This window comes from Aegilops tauschii, chromosome 3 (genome assembly GCF_002575655.3).
Source record: "Aegilops tauschii subsp. strangulata cultivar AL8/78 chromosome 3, Aet v6.0, whole genome shotgun sequence".
NCBI classification, from domain to species: Eukaryota; Viridiplantae; Streptophyta; class Magnoliopsida; order Poales; family Poaceae; genus Aegilops; species Aegilops tauschii.
This window is the reverse complement of record NC_053037.3, coordinates 532017111-532023110: the sequence shown is the minus strand read 5'-3', so window position 1 is coordinate 532023110 and position 6000 is coordinate 532017111.

Below are 6000 nucleotides of genomic sequence, written 5' to 3'. Positions count from 1 at the left end.
TCATTTTTCTCTCTTAAATCTCAGTCCAGTGAGACATATAGCCACGCCGTAGAACAGGTGATCGGGCGCCATTGGGAGGGAGGTGCGCGGCGGTTAGCGGTCAAAGGGCTCTCATCCCAATGAGCACGCGCAGGGGTCTGATCGCACGCCTCCCGTACTCAAATAGCTACCCCGCACGACACCTCCTAGCCAATAAAAAAGGGGACGCGTGGCCGCACGTAATTGGTAAGTCGAACGCCCACGGTTTCAATAATACTTGTGTTTTGTAACGTGACAACACTTGTTCCAAAATGACATTGTTGATTGTTAATGTGTGGGCCTTCGCAAATCGGACAGAAAAATTACCACAGCATGTTGGTGCCATGTCATGAGACCATGCCAAGTTTCATGATTTTCAGGCGTGTTTTGGAATTACAGGAATTAAAAAACCAAGTTTCTCATTCTTTTCGGCCGAGCCACGTTGCCCAGATGTTTGAATTTCGTTCCCATCTCTTGCATGCGACCTAGAAATTCACCCAAGGACACACATGTGATTTTTCAAACAACTTTGGTGCAATGGAGCATGTGCTTGTAGTTCAATTTTGAATTATGCAAATTAAATGCCTAGAAACTCCACTAATGTATAAAAAGGCGAAACGAGCCCGGAATAATTCCAAATTTTAGCACGGTACTTCTATTTGGTCTAATCTGGATGTGTAAAAAAATTAAAGCGGGAGAAGGCAGTGTACGTATGTCGTTTCGCACACGGAGGTGACATGTTCCCTCTCGGAACCAGGAGCCTTCTTGAGGGAAGCTCCGGTTTGCAAGAAGCCTATACCAAAGCTTGTCCCAATTTGGCCAAAAAAAATACCGCAGCATGTTGGTTCCATGTTATGAGACCATGCCAGGTTTCATGATTTTCAGGCGTGTTTTCGAATTACAAGAATTAAAAAACCAAGTTTCTCAATCTTTCTGGCCGAGCCACGACGCCCAGATGTTTGAATTTCACTCCAATCTCTTGCATCAGACCTAGAAATTCACCCAAGGACACACATGTGATTTTTCAAACAACTTTGGTGCACTGCAGCCTGTGCTTGTAGTTCAAATTTGAATTATGCACATTAAATGCCCAGAAACTCAATTAATGTATAAAAAGGCGAAACGAACACAGAATAATTCCAAAATTTAGCACGATACTTCTATTTGGTCTAATCTACCTGTGTAAAAAAATTAAGGCGGGAGAAGGCAGTGTACGTATGTCGTTTCGCACACGGAGGTGACATGTTCCCTCTCGGAACCAGGAGCCTTCTTGAGGGAAGCTCCGGTTTGCAAGAAGCCTACACCAAAGCTTGTCCCAATTCGGCCAAAAAAATACCGCAGCATGTTGGTGCCATGTCATGAGACCATGCCAAGTTTCATGATTTTCAGCCGTGTTTTGGAATTACAGGAATTAAAAAACCAAGTTTCTCAATCATTCTGGCCGAGCCACGTTGCCCAGATGTTTGAATTTCACTCCCATCTCTTGCATGGAACCTAGAAATTCACCCAAGAACACACATGTGATTTTTCAAACAACTTTGGTGCACTGGAGCCTTTGCTTGTAGTTCAAATTTGAATTAGACACATTAAATGCCCAGAAACTCAATTAATGTATAAAAAAGGCGAAACGAGCCCGGAATAATTCCAAAATTTAGCACGTTACTTCTATTTGGTCTAATCTGGCTATGTAACAAAATTAAGGCGGGAGAAGGCAGTGTACGTATGTCGTTTCACACACGGAGGTGACACGTTCCCTCTCGGAACCAGGAGCCTTCTTGAGTGAAGCTCCGGTTTGCAAGAAGCTTACACCAAAGCTTGTCCCAATTCGGCCAAAAAAATTACCGCAGCATGTCCGTGCCATGTCATGCCACCATGCCAAGTTTCATGATTTTCAAGCGTGTTTTGGTATTACAGGAATTAAAAAACCAAGTTTCTCAATCTTTCCGACCGAGCCACGACGCGCAGATGTTTGAATTTCACTCCAATCTCTTGCATGGGACCTAGAAATTCACCCAAGGACACACGTGTGTTTTTTCAAACAACATTGGTGCACTGGAGCCTGTCCTTGTAGTTCAAATTTCAACTATGCATATTAAATTCCCAGAAACTCAATTAATGTATAAAAAAGGCCAAACGAGCCCGGAATAATTCCAAAATTTAGCACGGTACTTCTATTTGGTCTAATCTGGCTGTGTAAAAAAATTAAGGCGGGAGAAGGCAGTGTACGTATGTCGTTTCGCACACGGAGGTGAGACGTTCCCTCTCGGAACCAGGAGCCTTCTTCAGGGAAGCTCCGGTTTGCAAGAAGCTACACCAAAGCTTGTCCCAATTCGGCCAAAAAAATTACCGTAGCATGTTGGTGCCATGTCATGAGACCATGCCAAATTTCATGATTTGCAGCCGTGTTTTGGAATTACAGGAATGAAAAAACCAAGTTTCTCAATCATTCTGGCCGAGTCACGACGCCCAGATGTTTGAATTTCACTCCCATCTCTTGCATGGGACCTAGAAATTCACCCAAGGACACACATGTGATTTTTCAAACAAATTTGGTGCACTGGAGCCTGTGCTTGTAGTTCAAATTTCAATTACGCACATTAAATGCCCAGAAACTCAATTAATGTGAAAAAAACGCCAGAAGAACCCGGAATAATTCCAAACTTTAGCACGGTACTTCTATTTGGTCTAATCTGGCTATGTAAAAAATTTAAGGCGGGTGAAGGCAGTGTACGTATGTCGTTTCGCACACGGAGGTGACACGTTCCCTCTCGGAACCACGAGCCTTCTTGAGGGAAGCTCCAGTTTGCAAGAAGCCTACACCAAAGCTTGTCACAATTCGGCCAAAAAAATTACCACAGCATGTTCGTGCCAAGTCATGACACCATGCCAAGTTTCATGATTTTCAGGCGTGTTTTGGAATTACAGAAATTAAAAAATAAAGTTTCTCAATCTTTCCAACCGAGCCACGACGCCCAGATGTTTGAATTTCACTCCAATCTCTTGCATGGGACCTAGAAATTCACCCAAGGACACACATGTGATTTTTCAAAGAACTTTGGTGCACTGGAGCCTGTGCTTGTAGTTCAAATTTGAGTTATGCACATTAAATGCCCAGAAACTCAATTAATGTATAAAAAGGACAAACGAACCCGGAATAATTCCAAAATTTAGCACGGTACTTCTATTTGGTCTAATTTGGCTATGTAAAAAAATTAAGGCGAGAGAAGGGAGTGTACGTGTATCGTTTCGCACACGGAGGTGACATGTTCCCTCTCGCAACCAGGAGCCTTCTTGAGGGAAGCTCCGGTTTGCAAGAAGCCTATACCAAAGCTTGTCCCAATTCGGCCAAAAAAATTACCGCAGCATGTTGGTGCCATGTTATGAGACCATGCCAGGTTTCATGATTTTCAGGCGTGTTTTCAAATTACTGGAATTAAAAAAACAAATGTATCAATCATTCCGGCCGAGCCACGAGGCCCAGATGTTTGAATTTCATTCCCATCTTTGTCATGAGACCTATAAATTCACCCAAGGACACACATGTGACTTTTCAAACACTTTGGTGCACTGGAGCCTGTGCTTGTAGTTCAAATTTGAATTATGCACATTAAATTCCCAGAAACTCAATTAATGTATAAAAAAGGCCAAACGAACCCAGAATAATTCCAAAATTTAGCATGGTACTTCTATTTGGTCTAATCTGGCTGTGTAAAAAAATTAAGGCGGGTGACGGCAGTGTACGTATATCGTTTCGCACACGGAGGTGACACGTTCCCTGTCGGAACCACGAGCCTTCTTGAGGGAAGCTCCGGTTTGCAAGAGGCCTACACCAAAGCTTGTCCCAATTCGGCCAAAAAAATTACCTCAGCATGTTGGTGCCATGTCATGAGACCATGCCAAGTTTCATGATTTTCAGCCATGTTTTACAATTACTGGAATTAAAAAACCAAGTTTATCAATCATTCCAGCCGAGCCACGACGCCCAGATGTTTGAATTTCACTCCCATCTCTTGCATGGGACCTATAAATTCACCCAAGGACACACATGTGATTTTTCAAACAACTTTGGTGCATTGGAGCCTGTGCTAGTAGTTCAAATTTGAATTATGCATATTAAATGCCCAGAAACTCAATTAATGTATTAAAAAGGCCAAACGAACCCAGAATAATTCCAAAATTTAGCACGGTACTTCTATTTGTTCTAATCTGGCTGTGTAAGAAAATAACGCGGGAGAAGGCAGTGTACGTATGTCATTTCGCACACGGAGGTGACACGTTCCCTCTCGGAACATCGAGCCTTCCTGAGGGAAGCTCCGGTTTTCAAGAAGCCTACACCAAAGCTTGTCCCCATTCGGCCAAAAAAAATACCGCAGCATGTTGGTGCCATGTCATGAGACCACGCCAAGTTTCATGATTTTCAGGCGTGTTTTGGAATTACAGGAATTAAAAAACAAAGTTTCTCAATCATTCCGGCCGAGCCACGACACCTAGATGTTTTAATTTTATTCCCATTTCTTGCATGGGACCTATAAATTCACCCAAAGACACACATGTGATTTTTCAGCAAACTTTGGTGCATTGGAGCATGTGCTTGTAGTTCAAATTTGAATTATGCACATTAAATGCCCAGAAACTCAATTAATGCATAAAAATGCCAAACGAACCCGGAATAATTCCAAATTTAAACACGACACTCATATACTAGTTGCATGTTCACTGTACGTAAATGTTCTAGCAATTCAAACACCATCCTTTCCCTCCGTAACACCATTTTGTCTTTCCAAACATAATGAAAAAATCAGGTATACCACAAACAGTTTACTAGAAAGAATCTTGTCGGATGTGATATAAAATATCTTGGCGCACCGTCTTGTCTGGCTTACGCAGGGAGCTTCGTCATCTACAGTCCATCGCCCCCGCTTGAACCACACTTGCGCGCCAGTTTCTCGCAGCACCGGGCGAATTTTTTTGCCACTGCGGAAATATCTATCTCCCCGCCCCCTCCCTCCTACCAAAAGCCACATTTCCACTATTCCTCCTTGCTTTCTAAGTTCAAACCTTCACTGCTGCTTACTGGCAGCTCAGCCTCCTCGCCGGCGACCCTTCTTCTTGCGGCGCCGCCTCCTCGCCGGCGACCCTTCTTCTTGCGGCGCCGCCTCCTTGCCGGCTACTCTTGTTCTTGCAGCGCTGCCTCCTCGCCGGCGACCCTTCTTCTTGCTGCGCGGCCTCCTCGCTGCCGACCCTTCTTCTTGATGCGCGGCCTCGTCGATATGGTCAGGTAATCCACACCCCACCCACACCATCTTCCTCCTTTCCCATCCCAAATGCCCCGACGGACGGAGCGACACCTTCCACTGAAATCACTGCGCCCCTCCTCCAATTAAGCACCGCCCACAGCCATTTTACATGCAGTATAACATGGAGCTGAGTAGCATGCGGCCGCACGCGCGAATGAGGTCGCTATGGATGACATGTGTGTCGACCGCCAGATCTTGGAGGAGCACCTCGTCTTCGCGGCCACCGTCGACACCGTCGCGCGGTTGTCTACTTTAAAATACAGTTCGCGATGTTTTCTCGAGGCCACTGCCAGTGCCTTCTAGTGATTTGTCCTCTGTAATGTTAATATGCAATCTGATGTTCAGTTAACAGTTTGGTCCTCTGAAATGTAATGTTTAGTTAACACTTTGGTCCAACAATTGCTACATTTCGTAGTACTGTTCTCAAGCATTCTTTGTTTTGTTAACTGTCTTATCTTCTAGTACATGTTTTTGTTCTGCAATGTCATGCTCAGTTAACTATTTTGGTTCATTTGGTCTGATGTCCATTTAACTGTTTGGTTCAGTTCTGCAATTTGATTTTCATTTGATGTGGGTACAATTTTGTATTGTTATGCATGTGACACCAATCGAATTTGGCTGTACTCAATACATATTCTACTGATACTATGGCAACTCTCAGTTAACCTGATCAAGATCTTCCTTA